Below are 18,062 nucleotides of genomic sequence, written 5' to 3'. Positions count from 1 at the left end.
TAGACGACATTCTTGTGGCAAGTGCCTCACCTGAGGAACACATCATTTACCTCCGCCTAATGTTCGAACGGTTTCAGCAATACCAGATGAGGATTAACCCTGGTAAATGCGTTTTTGGTGCTTCGTCACTAGTTTTCCTGGGCCACATTATCAGCCCAGATGGTATATCTCCGTTACCGGAAAAGGTTAAGGCTCTGTAAGACCTTCAACCACCTACTTCACTTCGCCAATTAAAGGCACTTCCTCGGTCTGTTGAACTACTACAGACGCTTTATCCCACACTGTGCGGATCTTCTTGCTCCTCTTTCTGACCTGTTATGTAACAGGAAGAAGAAAAATGAGCAAATCTCACTTAATGAGGTCCAGCTAAAAGCTTTCAATGAAGTGAAAACAAAACTAGCGACAACATCTCTACTTGCACATCCTGTACCCGATGCCCAGTTTTCACTGGTCGTTGACGCATCAGGCACAGATGTAGGTGCAGTGTTGCAGCAGCAGCACCAACAAAAGTTACAACCTCTCGCATACTTTTTGCGACAACTAAAACCGGCAGAACAACGTTACAGCATGTTTGGCCATGAACTGCTGGCAATGTACCTTGCAGTGAAACACTTCCAACATTCACTCGAGGGTCGTCAATTTGTGATCTACACTGATCACCATTCACTTACAAACGCACTTGGTTCTAAGCTGGACAAATATTCTCCCCGCGAAACATGCCATTTTCTTTCGCAATTTACCAGCGATATCCAACATATCTCGGGTGAGCAGAATGCAGCGGCAGACTTCTTGTCTCGCCTTCTCATTAATTCTCTGTCCTCACCATCGATTTACAGCAGATGGCTTTAGACCAGCCTAGTCTGGACACATTCGATCCATCGTCACCTGAATTTGCGACTTGCAAAGTTGCATACCTGCCCGTACCTACCTCAGACATGCAGATCATCTGTGACACCGCAACGGATTCACCTCGACCATTTGTTCCAAAGACTCATCGTAGAGTTGTTTTTGACAATTTACACAACCTGGCACACACCGGATGCAAAGCCACAATGAATCTGATTACAGCTAGATTTTTCTGGCCAAATATGAGGCGTGATATCACTGCCTGGACACGTTCCTGTGTATCCTGCCAAAAGTCAAAGGTACACGAGCATATCCATGCACCCTTGGAGCATTCAGCACCCCAGACGCTCGGTTTAGCCATGTTCACATAGACTTGGTTGGACCTTGGCCGGTCAGTCAGGGATTTACTTATCTCCTGACCTGCATAGACCGTTTCACATGGTGGCCTGAAGCTATTTCCCTAAATGACATTTCAGCTGAATCTGTAGCGTGAGCCATTATATGAGGCTGGATATCGCGTTACGGAGTTCCACCACCATCACCACTGATCAGGGTGTACAATTCGAATCCCACCTATTCCGGGACTGTCCAGGATCCTAGGGATCACACGCATTTGGACAATGAGCTATCACCCAGCTTCTAATGGGATGATCTTTGGTCCTGAAGGACATATCAACATGGACTCACGTGTTCCTTAGAAAGGACGCAGTATAAGCTCCCCTAACCTCCACCCTACACTGGCTCTTATCGCGTGCTTTCATGCACTGATAAAACCTTTATCCTTGACATTAGAGATAAAAAAGAGACAGTTTCCATAGATAGGGTAAAAAGAGCCTTTTTGGACACATTACTACATGAGCCACACATTCCTCCAACATACACACAGCATCATCATACACCTGAGGTAAATGCTCCACATGAGAACAGTTATGTGACCACTACACGTAGTAGCCGATGGGTACATTGGCCAAAGAAACTATGTAAAACTGTATATTTCTGTTAAAAAAGAAACTTTTCTTTCTCTCCTTTCTACAAAAAAGAACGTTTTATTTAAAACAAAAAACAAAAAAAAAACGCAAATATTGCCTAACTTTTTACAGAAAACTAAGAACATTTTTTTTTTCGTAAAAACAAAAATTAACTTAAATAAATTGATATTTTTTTATTTAATTTTTTTTTTTTTGCTATTTGTTCTGCTACCTTCTTCTCTGTCGGCTTTCAGCCTAAGCAGGGGGTTATATAGCAGAAACAAACAAAACTCTTTTTCTTGTGCATCAGTGCCTCCCCTGACTGTGCGATATGGCACATACTGACCAATCAGAGGCATAGCGCAGTGACCTTCCTTACCCCCTAAGGAACTCTAACTGCTTCCGTTCCGGACGAGAAAAACTCCTTTTTTCAGCCAGACGCCAAAGAGAGCAGACCTGTTTCCTTACTCTCCCTCTCTGCCTACACCGGTATCGACGGTTCCCACTTGAGAATAACTACCGGGCACAGGCAGACAAGTTTTATCTGAGTTATATCTTCTTGACATTTTACCCTGACTCGCATCAATAAACATTTTCCTTGTTAAGTTTTACGAAGTTGTTTGTTCGTTTATTCAGTAGCTTGTGTTGAATTATTTATTTGATTAGGGAGTGCCTGAAAAGCACTAACTCAACTCCCTAAAAATCCCTGATAGACTTACTTGTCAAATTGTATTTTCAGTGTGCAGGAAATTGACTGGCCATTTCCCGGTGTGTAGCTGGTTACGTGTTGCTACAGCATTTGTGAAACAAAGGTCAAACACTGTCACAACTGATGAAGTGCAAGATCCTTTTTTTATGATGATGAAGTGCAAGATCCTTTTGTGAGCATGGATAATCAAAGACATTTTTTCGAGAGTAGCCCAGCGAAAGATGACTGATATATCTGTAATCAATAAGTTACAGTGTGGCAAGTTGATAGTTCCTTAGCCACCATTGTGGCGGAAGACACAAGCTGGTTCCAAGCGGTGCATGAGGACAGGCATATAAACTTGGGCGAGCTTGATGCTGTGCTGCTAGGTGTCAACCTTGCATTGCAATGGAAAGCTAAAACTATTCATTTACAAACAAACCCTGCATGTATATATCGATGGATAACTTAAACCTCGTCTGGACAGATGAGGTTACAATCCAAAGCAGCCTCTGAAATGTTAATTAGTCATTGACTCCCCATGCTCCGAGGTAGGTTTTGTTAAGTCTCACAAAAACTTAGCTGATCAACTTACATGGGTATCACAGCAATGGTTAAATGAAATTTGTATGATGATGGAACTCAGAAAACCTTACAATCCATCGGTCCATAGGACATTGTACTTTGTAAAGTTAATCAAACCAGGAATAACTGAAGCTGAGGTGCGGACAGTGGTTGGGGATTGCAAAGAATACCAATCCATAGGTCTAAATCTTGCATTGGAAACAAATTAAGAAATTTGGTTGCAAAGGATAAAACCCATTTCGGCACTCAGCTATACGTGGCGTTAATAGAATGTGGTCCTAGCTGTTTTACCATCTGGAAGCAATTTCATTGACAAAACTCTGCAAGCAGTTGGAAATTATGTTCTGTGAAAGGGAATCACCTATTGAGTTACTTACCGACAATGGTGCGAAAAGAGATTTACTGAGTTTGTATGGATGTATTCTAGGCCAACAGAATTTTTGTGTTAGCACTAGCTTGAAATGTCAGAAATTTTTTTCTATCCTTGTAACCATGTCATGAATAAGGGTGCTGGAGGTAAACGTTTTTCTGGGCTGACGTTATCTGCCTGATAGTCAGGGACCTGAACCTTGGATTAACCACTAAGGAGGATATCCTATCAGCAGGTGCAAAGTATTAGGGCTGCTGTATTGCTATTTGGGAAATGGATTCTGGACTATACAGTAGCTTCTGGTGGGGGCTTCTCGATGCCATATATGTAGGTAATTGTTACGGCTTTACCTTATTATGGCCTACAAAAAATATTTCTTCACTTCTTTTTCTTCCTTACTTTCCTTTTCTGCCCTGCTCTAACCAAGTCTGTCGACCTATTCCACAAATCCTAAAACTCCATCATGAAAAGTCTCCAGAAAAAATACACGATTAAACCCAGAACTCCGTCTTCCAACATAGACCCCTCACTAACATGTCTTCTTCTCTAAGATGAGGGGTTTACGTTCAAACCTTTCAGAGGTTGAAATCCGATCACAGGAGACCAAACCAGACTTATTATTCCTAAGCGAAACTGGTATTGGACCGACTATTTCCCTAGATGAGTTCATAATTAAAGAATATTTTTTATTTAACATCGAAATCTGACCCCCAAGATCGACATAGCCATAGAATATGTGCCTACATTAGAGATGGCTTTCCATGTGGTAGAGAAGACCCTAAATTGCTCTGCATGTGCTTCTGGATTGCACTTACTCACACCACTGCGTTTATATTTGCACTCTATCGCCCCCATAACAGCAGAGCTACTATCTTTAAGAACATATCTGAGAAAATTGACCACATCCTGTTTGCTCATCCTTTGGTTAACATTCACGTCTGTTGAGATTTTAATGTTCACAATGCGGAATGGTTAGCGCTCAAACAAGACAGACAATGAGGGAAGGTTCTGTCACAGTTTCTCCATTGCTAATGACCTCACTCAAATTGTTCAAGAACTCACCCGTGTGTCTTAGACTGATGGTCACTATGCAAGTCTCCTAGACTTTTTTCTCACAACTTGCCCTGAGCTATGTTCGTCTTCCATTCTGTCTCCACTAGGATCTTCCGACCACTCGGCTGTTTTTGTTAAGATAAAAACGAAATTTAATAAGTCCTCTGTCATACCTCTCCATCACGTATTATATCGATACTCTATGGCTGAGTGAGATAACTTCCGTACATTTATATTAGATCTGCCTCTTCATTCCATGTTTAAAAAGAATGTGTCCTCCATAGTATTAGACCTGACAGAATGGTTAATTGAAGGTATAGACTGCTTCATACCCTCCAAGAAATTCTAGCAAAAACCTTACAGCCAGCCATGGTTCTCTCCAGAATGTGCTGCTGCCATTGCGCACAGAAACCACTATTTCCATTGCTTCCAATGTAATAGATGTACTGGGACTAAAGCCGCCTTCAGGACTGCCAGTAACCACTATAAAAGAGTAATAAAGAACGTGGGACAGTTGTATGCTCAGTTTCTTTAGTCCAAAATAGCTAAGCAGCAGCCTGGTTCCCACCAGTTTTGGCAAATAACAAACAGTGTCCTAAATAGAAGTGTGTGCTCTATTCCAACCATCACCAATGGACCTTGGGTAATCTTGTCAGCATCAGACAAAGCTAAACTCTTTGCCAAGAACTTTTCAGCTAATTTTACCCTATGCGATCAGGGCATCTTGTAGTGAAAATTGAGTGTGACTGCAGTCACGGAGGTGGGCTGCATGTGCGAACTCGAAACCCGAGCGATGGAAGACAAGAAGGCGACGAATCAGCAGGTTCCGATGCGCATTAATTTGCATAAATGAGATTATATAAGGCCGGGAGTTAAGATGTTTGGGAGAGGCGAGCCGTTGAGTTCTCGAGAACCGCATGGAACGTGGTTAAAGCGGAAAGAGTCGCTGATAATCAAGTCCCAGGTTTTTTTTTTGGTTTTTTTTTTCAATTAGGAGCTATTTCGGCATTAAATATGGAACCAATGCGGCCGAGATGAAATGGGAAATGTGTGAATGATGTTGAAAATTGAAAAACGTTGTCAAAGAGAGAATTGAATGAGCCATGTCAAACTGCGAAGGTTGAAGATATGAAGTGAGTCGGACTTTTTTTGTCTTTTTGTTTGTTAATCACAGTGGGATTCGTTGGATTTCTTTAACTATCGTCGTCAAAGGAACGTGGAATTTGGAATGAAATTCGCTTATATTTGTTGAAAAAAAAAAAAAAAGTCGTCGCTGTTAACAGAACTTAAAATGCGATTTGGACGACTTGTGCATTTAAATTCGTTTTTCACCGAGGAATTTAAAATGAGATCCTGTTGTGTTAAAAAGAAAAAAGTTATCGTTATTTTTAAACGAAAATGATTTTATAAAAGTACAATTCGATTCGGGTTTATTGTTTGAAAAAAGTCGTCGTTGTTAAAATAACTTGAAATGCGATTCGGATGACTTGTATGTATAGAAGTCATATTTCAATGCGGAATTTTTAAAAAAATCCTGTTGTGCTGACAAGGAAAAAGGGTGTCGTTTTGAGACGATTTATTTTATAAAAGTATAAACCGAGTCGGATTTTATTGCGTTTGAAAAAAGTCGTCGCTGTTAAAAGAACTTAAAACGCGATTCGAACGACTTGTATGCATTAAATTCGCTTTTCAACGAGGAATTTAAACTGAAGTCCTGTTGTGTTAAAAAGAAAAAAAAGGTGTCGTTTTTAAACGACTTTCATTTTCAATGAACATACAATTCGAGTCGGATTTGAAAAAAGTTGTCGCTGTTAAAAGAACATAAAATGTGATTCGGATAACTTGTATGTATTTAAAAGGTTCCGATGCGCATTAATTTGCATAAATGAGATTATATAAGGCCGGGAGTTAAGATGTTTGGGAGAGGCGAGCCGTTGAGTTCTCGAGAACCGCATGGAACGTGGTTAGAGCGGAAAGAGTCGCTGATAATCAAGTCCCAGTTTTTTGGGTTTTTTTTTCGATTAGGCATCTCCCTCCCTCTCAATACAGACCAAGTCTCCTATGCATCATGAGTTGCTAGAATCTATGTTAAATAGAGAAGTAGTCAACCACCTCAGCAAATATAACCTCCTCAGTGATATGCAATATGGCTTCTGTTTTGTTAAATCTACAGCATATGTGCTAATGGTTATATCTCATAGGATTAGTGAATCTCTCAACAGAGACTTTCATTTCTAGGGCAATTGCTCTTGACATATCAGAGGCTTTTGATAGGGTATGGCATAAAGGTCTACTCCACAAAATCTCTAGCTACGGTATAACTGGAAATGTCTTCTTAATTATTAAATCATTTCTCTCTGATACATTCATAAAAATAGTGGTTGATGGGCAGACAGTATTAATGCTGGAGTCCCTCAGGGGTCCATTCTGGGCCGTATTCTCTTCCTGATCTACATCAATGATCTCCCAAATCACCTATGATCATTTATAGACATTTATGACGACGACACTACTATCTATGGCAACACATCAAAGGCAGTAAATGACAAAGTTTTTTAATTTATTTCTTCTGATTTTGATCACGTGGTGTAATGGGGAAAGAGGTGGCTGGTTAATTTTAATGCATATATGACTAAGCTTCTATCTTTCCATCATCAACGCTCTGATCCCTGTCTGGCATCAATTGAAATGAATAATTCTCATTTTGGGGACAAACTTCTAGGTATGACCTTTATTCCTGATCTGAGATGAAATACATACATTAAATCTGTTGCCAAGGCTGCTGGAAAAATGGTGGGATTGCTCTACTGCTCCAATAGATATCTCATTCCTGATGCAATTCTCCATCTTTATAAGAACCAAGTACGTCCAAAAATGGAGTACTGTTGCCACATCTGAGCAGGAGATACTACAAGCAGCTTATCCTTGACAGAGTTCAAAATAAACTTTGTAGCTTAGTGGGGGATACCCTTTTCTCTTCCCTGCACCTCTTTCTCACAAAAGGGGCGTTGCGAGCCTGTCTCTGCTTTATCGTTTTCATGTCATGTGCTCGTCTGAGCTCCAGTTTATGGTCCTTCCTGTCCTGATTTTCACGAAAAACACTCATCTAGCTCAAATCACTGCCAATAATTTCCCCCTCTCATAATCTCTGCCTAAACCTAAACGTTGACTCGATGAACAAAGCTTTTTTCTTAGAACTATACGCCTATGGAACTTTGTTCCGCTTTCCTGCTTTCCAAGTGACTACAATATGGAGTCCAACATGAACAAATGCTTGATGTGCCATACCATTAAGTAATCCAATTTACCAACTTTTCACTACTAATGATGCTTACGACTTGACCACTGTACACTTATTAATCCTTATCCTCGAGTGACATCTCAGCCTTGATAAGTAGTGCCTCCTCCTTTGTAAAAAAAAAAAAAAAAATGAGGGGTGTACATATACAATTTTAGTGTGCCCACATAATGTTGGGTATCAGAATAATCAAGAGATTTTATCACATACAAAAATGCATTGTGGCAAGAATATGGTGCACGATCTTGGACTGGAACAATGTTATGTCGAAGGATGACAAAACAGCTATGACTGTACCTGCAAATGTAACATACACCTATAGGATCCGTGTTAAGAATATAAACGCCCTTTTTGTGCCTGACAATGCATTTGCTAGTCTGTACAAGGACGGAGATGCTGTTTCAATGAAGAATCTGTAGGGAAGATGTATGACGCAGCTTATCTGGGGTACAGTGACGAAAATCAATAGCCCACACTCAGTTAATCGAATGTGACGACACATAAAAGGTGACATTACCTTTAAATAATTTTCTCTCCTTGTCACTTATAACAAGAAATCATACTCCTCCTATTCTTAAATGACCATATTTGACCGGCCAAGAAAATTCTCCAGGACCAATCAACAAACACCTTATTTAGATGGTCGGAATAGAATATTTATTCTTTCCCTTTTTGAATGCAGTCCAGTCAACATGTAAGGATTTTTTTGAATGCAGTCCAGTCAACATGTAAGGATTTTTTTGAATGCAGTCCAGTCAACATGTAAGGATTTTTTTGAATGCAGTCCAGTCAACATGTAAGGATTTTTTTGAATGCAGTCCAGTCAACATGTAAGGATTTTTTTGAATGCAGTCCAGTCAACATGTAAGGATTTTTTTGAATGCAGTCCAGTCAACATGTAAGGATTTTTTTGAATGCAGTCCAGTCAACATGTAAGGATTTTTTTGAATGCAGTCCAGTCAACATGTAAGGATTTTTTTGAATGCAGTCCAGTCAACATGTAAGGATTTTTTTGAATGCAGTCCAGTCAACATGTAAGGATTTTTTTGAATGCAGTCCAGTCAACATGTAAGGATTTTTTTGAATGCAGTCCAGTCAACATGTAAGGATTTTTTTGAATGCAGTCCAGTCAACATGTAAGGATTTTTTTGAATGCAGTCCAGTCAACATGTAAGGATTTTTTTGAATGCAGTCCAGTCAACATGTAAGGATTTTTTTGAATGCAGTCCAGTCAACATGTAAGGATTTTTTTGAATGCAGTCCAGTCAACATGTAAGGATTTTTTTGAATGCAGTCCAGTCAACATGTAAGGATTTTTTTGAATGCAGTCCAGTCAACATGTAAGGATTTTTTTGAATGCAGTCCAGTCAACATGTAAGGATTTTTTTGAATGCAGTCCAGTCAACATGTAAGGATTTTTTTGAATGCAGTCCAGTCAACATGTAAGGATTTTTTTGAATGCAGTCCAGTCAACATGTAAGGATTTTTTTGAATGCAGTCCAGTCAACATGTAAGGATGTTTTTGAATGCAGTCCAGTCAACATGTAAGGATTTTTTTGAATGCAGTCCAGTCAACATGTAAGGATTTTTTTGAATGCAGTCCAGTCAACATGTAAGGATTTTTTTGAATGCAGTCCAGTCAACATGTAAGGATTTTTTTGAATGCAGTCCAGTCAACATGTAAGGATTTTTTTGAATGCAGTCCAGTCAACATGTAAGGATTTTTTTGAATGCAGTCCAGTCAACATGTAAGGATTTTTTTGAATGCAGTCCAGTCAACATGTAAGGATTTTTTTGAATGCAGTCCAGTCAACATGTAAGGATTTTTTTGAATGCAGTCCAGTCAACATGTAAGGATTTTTTTGAATGCAGTCCAGTCAACATGTAAGGATTTTTTTGAATGCAGTCCAGTCAACATGTAAGGATTTTTTTGAATGCAGTCCAGTCAACATGTAAGGATTTTTTTGAATGCAGTCCAGTCAACATGTAAGGATTTTTTTGAATGCAGTCCAGTCAACATGTAAGGATTTTTTTGAATGCAGTCCAGTCAACATGTAAGGATTTTTTTGAATGCAGTCCAGTCAACATGTAAGGATTTTTTTGAATGCAGTCCAGTCAACATGTAAGGATTTTTTTGAATGCAGTCCAGTCAACATGTAAGGATTTTTTTGAATGCAGTCCAGTCAACATGTAAGGATTTTTTTGAATGCAGTCCAGTCAACATGTAAGGATTTTTTTGAATGCAGTCCAGTCAACATGTAAGGATTTTTTTGAATGCAGTCCAGTCAACATGTAAGGATTTTTTTGAATGCAGTCCAGTCAACATGTAAGGATTTTTTTGAATGCAGTCCAGTCAACATGTAAGGATTTTTTTGAATGCAGTCCAGTCAACATGTAAGGATTTTTTTGAATGCAGTCCAGTCAACATGTAAGGATTTTTTTGAATGCAGTCCAGTCAACATGTAAGGATTTTTTTGAATGCAGTCCAGTCAACATGTAAGGATTTTTTTGAATGCAGTCCAGTCAACATGTAAGGATTTTTTTGAATGCAGTCCAGTCAACATGTAAGGATTTTTTTCTTTATTTTGAATGGAACTGAATTATTTGACTTATTATCACTTACATCGAATGTGATGCGCTGAATCCAAAAAATCACTTTAGTTTTGCTAAAGTAGGTCAATTCTTTGAGCTAAAGTCACATGTCGCTTTCACATTTTTCTTCACATGTCAAGTAATTGTTTTAATGGGAAATAATTATTTAAATGACAAGAAGTATTCACGTTCAGTAGTTCTATGTGATTATGTCAAAAAGGGATCTGTTTGAAGTCATAAAACCTTGAAATCTTCCAAAAATTGATACTTAGCATACATGAGGAAGGACTGGCCTGTGCGAGAGGAATTGGTTCCTTGCAAATAAAGGAACGTCATCAATGTCCTCCTGGTAGAGAGAGACAGAATACTCTTCTCACTGCTAAGCATCAAGCTCGACTTAAGCAGTCCACCAACGCTCTGGATAAGTATGGTGACTGTTTCACTTACTGTGTCAGGTTTTTCCAGGATTGATCATGGAGAAATTGAAAGTCCTAAACATCTGGTAGCTCATCAGAGATCCAGTGTTCGAAAACTCAATGAACGAAGTTGAACTGAAAGTGTGGAAGGCATTTGTCCTGGTAATTAAGAACCTTCTTGGCAACAATAAGGTCAGAAATTATGCAGAATTTGTCAACAACATACTGAATACTTTCAGAAACCTGGGCTGCAACATGAGTCAAGATGCACTACCTATTTTTACATATGGACCGGTTTCTTGAGAACCTGGGTTCAATGAATGACAAACAGAAAGAGAGAGAGCGAGAGAGACCCTCAGAACCTGAAAGAGAAGGAGGACCAGATATAAGGATCGCTAGGATGCAGTCATGATGGCTGACTACAGTTGGAATCTGAAGCGAGACCTCTCTGCCACTGAGCATTCCAGGAGTTTGAAGAAACGGAAGTTCAAGCCCTAAAGTTTGAACAATGGTGAAGTAACATGGATTTACATGTACTTACCTTTATCAATGCTCATCTTTCAGTTTACAGTAATCGATGTTTCTATCAGGTAATCAATATATATATATTTTTCTTAAAAAACATTCAGGATATGTGGCGACAAAAATCACCTGATAATGCCATAAAAATGTAATCACCTTTGTCACAAGATCTGAGTTTTTCAGACCTGATGGAGAGAGACAGATGCCATTTTCTGTTCCTGCATTGCAAAAATACTCTAAATCAATCGTAGAAATCTAGATAACATTCAAAAAGTTAAAAAAATGCTCCCCAGTGAACTTCTTACCAAGCTGCAAAACACAATTAATTTTGAAAGAAGACTTTTCCTTTACTATTATCGAATTTAATATTAATACCTATATATCTTTTGTGTCTGTTGTTACATCCTTGGTTTAAATGCACAGCAGTAACTTTAACTCCAGCACACGGACTTAGGGTTAGTGTGTGCACAAGGCTTAGAGAAGGGTAATGGAATTTCCCACCAAGAACGGCTACTCGGTTGGTTCCCAATCCAGTCGAGTGTAAGCAAATTTAATCGTCTATCGAATTTTCCAGAGTCTCTAATCAAAACAGAAGCGAGCATACAAAGGAGAGGAAAAAAAAAATTCAATATGAAATAATGAGGAGGTCGGAAGCAGAAATATAGTTTATGTATTCTTCTTTATATGGGGTTTATTTATCTTTTTTATGTATAAAAACAAATAAATAAAAAAATAACCCAGGATTGAAAGTGGCAAAAGATTGATGATGGAGAAGAAAGAGCGGTCGCCATTAATTCCGGAGGAAAAGGGGGGTACTTCCAAGACGGGGTCAACAGTTCGTTTAAGTCTTTTTGGTGGGGGGGGATAGAGAAGAAGAGATTAAATAATTAGTGTGCTTTTATTAAAAAGTTTATCATGCGAGTCCAAATAGAAGATCCTTAATTCCATATAACATTTCTTTTTTTTTTTCTTTTTTTTTAGTTTCATTTTCCTCTTTGTTCCTTTTCTTTTCAGAGTCCAGGGAAAAAAAAGGAGAAACATTTGTCGCTCTTCATGGCTAACTCAGATTTAGCCATAAAACGTCCTTTCCTTTTTAAGGTATCATTCGCTTCGCCTCTGATTCTTTGAGCCAAGAAAACAAAAACATCGCTTTCCCTCGCCCAAAATGTGAACCCATACTGCTGTTCTTTCTTTCCTCCTCTTTCCTGCTTCTCAGCTGCTGCTAGTGTTCCCTACAACTTCGGCATAACCTCACATGGATTCCCAAAAATAACTTGACCCAAGCAGCATGACAATCGTTTCCGCTCTGCCATAGTTTGACTTGCGTCCACTCTGGGGTCTCAGTTTTCTTCCCCCGGCATTCAGACCGTGACACTGTCTTGTGTGTCTTCTCTGTTCTTTCTTTTATCATTTTCCAACTTGACAAGCGATAACGGAATCATTTTCTTGCTAAGAATTACTCCAGTTTATCAATTGCTTTAATAAAAGCACACTAATTATTTAATCTCAAAATTGATACAAATTCTTTAAAAAGAAAAAAGAGAATGGTTTAATGTATTTATTTGCTTCCCCACCAAAGTAAATTAGGCACAAGGCCGTTTTTAATGTGGGATAAAAACCAGCTCCCCTAAAAGTAAGCAAAAAGGGGGCACTCTGGTTACCAAAAATAATAATTGCCCCAGTATAGAGGGTTTCTCCTCCATTGACTGGTACAAATTAAGTGCAGCAGCTGCAGAACACATACTACACTTTGATCCCGGCCCGAAGGCCGAGGGTTTAAGCAACAGCAATTTAGAAGAAAGAAAAAAGATTAGGAAAAAAACCACTGGCAAAATATTTGACACCGAGGCGATGGAGTGGGCATTGCCTACCAGCATAGCAGTAGTTGAATTGGCCGTATTTTATGCTTGATTAAATCTACTTATTTTGCTGCTTCCAAAGTACTCTTTTGGTATGGCTTATCCCTAATGGTTATAATCATTGTGATTTTCATTTGCAGCTATACAATAGAAATGTGAATAACTGACAAAAACAAAGCCCATTTTTAATTGGAAATCACCACTTATGAAGACCCGCAGGCCACACAAGGATAAGGGTTAATGAGTGTAAGGTGGTAGTGTAGTAATCTTTAATGGTGTAAATTGGGTATAATTTGATTATTTATGGGGACGGCTCAAATAGGCCAGTGGAACAGTATTCCACAGATGAGTAGAAAGAAGCCTTGTTCATGGAATTTGCATTTAGTTTTAGGCACAGTTAGAGAGTGGGGGAAATCGTATATAGTGGTTGTAGCTGGTCGAATGTTTTTTGTGAAAGTTTAGCAAGGGGGAACCATAAATTGGAGCTCAGTCAAACACTTGCCATGAAAACAACAATAGAGCAAAGATAGGCTCGCAACTTGTCTCTGTGGGAAAGAGGTTGCATCACCTGCTAGATTTTGAAGCCGGTTTTGAACTCGATCAAGTCTATCAAGGCTGGATATGGCAAGCTGAGCAGCTACTGCCCAGATATGCGAACAATACTCCATTTTAGGGCGTATCTGGCTCTAATACAGTTAGAAGATGTAGTTTGATATGCATTAATTTGCATATCAATGAGGCCTGGCCCTGAAAATAATGTAATAAAAAACCTGAAGTCGAAATGGCAGAAGAGCTGAGTTCTGAGAACCGAACTGAACAGGTCGGAATTTACAATGTTGTTTGAATGCTGACAAGAATCCATTTTTTTTTTTTTTAATTATAAGCTATTTTGGTCAGAAATATTCGATGCGACTGAGATGAAAGTGGGATTTTTTGAAAATTGAAAGCGTTGAGAGATGGACATATTAAACGATTCATGTCAAACTTTTGAAAATTGAAAACGTTAAACGATGGAAATATTAAATGATTTGCATCAAATGTTGAAAAAGCATCGCAAAATTACAAGATTTAAATGTGATTCGAGTCAGACATTTTTTTCTAATCGTTGTAGTATAATGGAGAATTTATGATTCTACTAATGTTTTGCATTTAGGAAGCTGGTAAAATCTAGCAGTTTATTTTGAAAAGCTAGTCTTAATCTATATATTATTATTATCATCTATATATATAAAAAATTATTATTATCTATATATATAAAAGGCAAATGCGGCGCGCACATTTTTGTAGGTCTCGAAAAGGTTTTTTTCGCCAACAGTCCGGGGGGGGAGGTTACTATCACTTAGAAGTGTTTATATAGCCTCTAGATTATAATATGTACGATTTGCGAACGTGCATTGCGTCTAGATTTATTTATGTCGATTTTTACAAAATTTTTGCTATTTCAGCCCATCTTGTGTTCGTTCAGCTTTTTCATATAAAACCGAAACTAATTCAAAGCTAAGGCACTGTTCCTGGCAATCGCACCGGGGAACGTCCAGAAGCAATCAGCTTTGATCACTGTAGGGACAAACTTCTTATATCAGACAATTGCTATTCAATCTGGACAATGGGGAGCTGGTTTCCCCCTCCCCAACATCTTGGGGAAACAACCAGCCAAAGTTGGGTAAACACACCCAAAAGCTGCCCTGCAGTTAACTCCGCTACTTCTATTTGACCTCATTAATGAGGTCAAATAGAAGTAGCAGAGTTAACTTTATTGCAGGTATGTGTCAATTCTGTTTTTAATACTTAAATAAATAAATTCAAACGTGTTTCAGTTGTTCTTTGTTGGCCGAGCAGGTAACATGTCAGGTATTTTTACACCCTTTCTTTTCCACCTTCGCCTCAAGACTTCCGGTCCGATCCTAACTATTTACCAAAACTATTTTTTAAGCCCCCCTCCAACACAAACACCCAGACAACGTTTTTTTTTTTTTAAAGAAGTTTTAACATTGTTTTTATATACATATATACTAGCGGGGGTACCCGGCATTGCACAGGTGTTTGGAGGTGTGTGTACCCTTAAATAAAAAAGAAACTGGAGAGTGGGGGTAAGATCGAACCCGAAGCCCTGAGACGAAGTTTGAAAATAAAATGTGAAAAAAAAACATGAACCGTTCGGCCAGCCAGAATGAGTTACTGAAAGATGTTTGAATTTATTTAAGTAAGAACCAAACTGACAGGTGCCCGCATGGAAGTCGTTGAGCATTACGATGACAACGTAAGCAATAGCTATTCAGCAAATGAGGTCAATAACCAGGTTTTTTTGTTATAAGCGAAGTAAAAAGAGAAAACATAAAAACGAATATTAAAACTTAAGCGGAGGGGGGTAATCATAACAACGAAAAAAAACACAAAAAAAACAACGTAAGGCAAACGAACGATGTTAAATGTAAAAATCGAAAAAAGAAAACAGAAAAACGAACGTTAAAACCAAAAAAAAAAAACATGTGAAAAATGGCTTAAATAAGCCTGTTTCGATATTAAAATTTGAAAAATCGGTGGGTACGAAATAAAAAAAAAAAAAACAGAAAAACGAACGTTACATGAAAAATGGCTTAAATAACACTGGTTCAATATTTAAATTTAAAAAATCGAAAAAAAGACATCTCACACCACGATTCAACCCAAAACGTTTAAATAACAAACCAACGTGCTAACGAACTGAGCTAACACAACGTACATGAAATTTAGTCAGTTCTTCAATTATTTACAATAAATCAGGTCGTGACGTCATCTGACGCATGCGTAGAACCGGTCGTCGCAACGAGGGGATGGTTTTTGTTGAAAAAATTGTCGATTTCGGGTGAAAAAAATGAACGTTTTTGGCCAATTTTTCAATATTTTGGGGCGAAAGATGGGGCTTCAATATACCAAGTGTGTGAATTTTTGTCGTGTCTGTCGAAAGTTTTTAGTGGACACACATACAAACATACATACATACATACACACATTTTCGCTTTTATATATATAGACTAGCAGGGGTACCCGGCGTTGCCCGGATGTTTGGAGGTGTGTCTGCTGTTAAATAAAAAAGAAACGAAGCCCTGAGGTGAAATTTGAAAATAAAATCGGGCAGCCAGAATTAGTTACTGAAAGATGTTTGAATTTATTTAAGTACGAACAAAATTGACAGGTGCACGCACAGAAGTCGTAGAGCATTACAACGACGACGGAAGCTATTCAGCAAATGAGGTCAATGACCAGGTTTGTTTGTTATAAGCGAAGTAAAAAAAGAAAACATAAAAACGAATGTTTAAACTTAAGTAAAGGGGGGGGTAATCAAACATTAAAAAAACACAATAAAAACTAACGTAAGGCAAACGAACGATGTTAAATGTAAAAATCGTAAAAACAAAAAAGAAAACAGAAAAACGAACATGTGAAAAATGGCTAAAATAAGCATGTCTTGATATTAAAATTTAAAAAATCGGTGGGTACCCGGGTGTTTTTGGGTGTGTGGTCGGGAGTAAAAAAAAAACAGAAAAACGAACGTTGCGTGAAAAATGGCTTAAATAACACTGGTTCAATATTTAAATTTAAAAAATCGAAAAAAAAAGAAAGACATCTCACACCACAATTCGAATCCAAAACGTTTAGATAATGAACCAACGTGCTAACCAACTGAGCTAACGTGACGTACATGAAATTTAGTCAGTTTTTCAGCTATTTAAAGTAAATCAGGTCATGACATCATCTGACGCATGCGTAAAACCGGTCGTCGTCACGAGAGGACTGTTTTTGTTGACACCCCCCCCCTGTTGAAAATTGTCGATTTCAGGGTGAAAAAATGAACGTTTTTGGCCAATTTTTCGATATTTTACGAGCGCAGGATGGAACTTCCATGTGATACCGAGTTTGTGAATTTTCGTCGTATCTGTCGAAAGTTTTTAGCGGACACACAAATACACATACAAACAGACAAACATACATACACACATTTTCGCTTTTATATATATATATATTAAGGGTGGTGGTGTTTGATCAACACTGCTGGGGAGCCATGATGTAATACACTGTTTTGTTTTTAAATCCCCGAAACAGTGTTTCATGGTAAACAACTGATGATCCCTTAAAAAATATAAAAATTGGTATTATAGTAAATTTGAGAGTTGATGCAGTGATTGCAGGTGATTAAATGACTTACTGACTAGATGTTTTTTTAATGAATGATAAAAAATAATTTTTTGTGTGGTTTCAAATGTTAAAAACTTCAAAGACTATATATATATACATATATATAATATTTAAACAGGGTTCTTACTTCGCTTATTCTTTGTTTGAAAACCTCTAAACACCTCTACTCTAAACAATGCTGGGTACTCCCGCTAGTCTAATATATAAAAACGAAAATATGTGTATGTTGAGCATGTTTGTATGTCCGCTAAAAAATTTCGACAAACTGAAAAAAAATTCACAAATTTGGTATCATATTAAAGCCTGTACCCTTCGGGCGACAAATATCGAATTTTTGGCTCAAACCGTCAACTATAAGTTAGTCAACTGAGCGTTTTTCTGCAGGGGGGGGGCAAATAAAAGTGACATTTTAACGTTAAACATTACATAAATCTTATCATTTTAAATCGATTCTAATGATATTTATAAATATTAAAAAAAAACGCTGAGTCATGTCATGTGATCTTGACGTCAGCAAGCTGTAATGGCGACGTTTGTATTAAGAGATTCTTTATGGTTAGTATCGCACAAATTAAAAGATTAACTGTCAGTATCGTACAAATTAAAATATTAACTTACACGTTATGGAAATGTTTCCAACGTGATCATCGGGTTAAAAATAGTAAATATCCGAGAGTATAACGAAAAAT

This window comes from Euprymna scolopes, chromosome 7 (genome assembly GCF_053919585.1).
Source record: "Euprymna scolopes isolate OS-2025 chromosome 7, ASM5391958v1, whole genome shotgun sequence".
Classification (NCBI taxonomy): Eukaryota; Metazoa; Mollusca; class Cephalopoda; order Sepiida; family Sepiolidae; genus Euprymna; species Euprymna scolopes.
Note: the sequence above shows the minus strand (reverse complement) of the source record.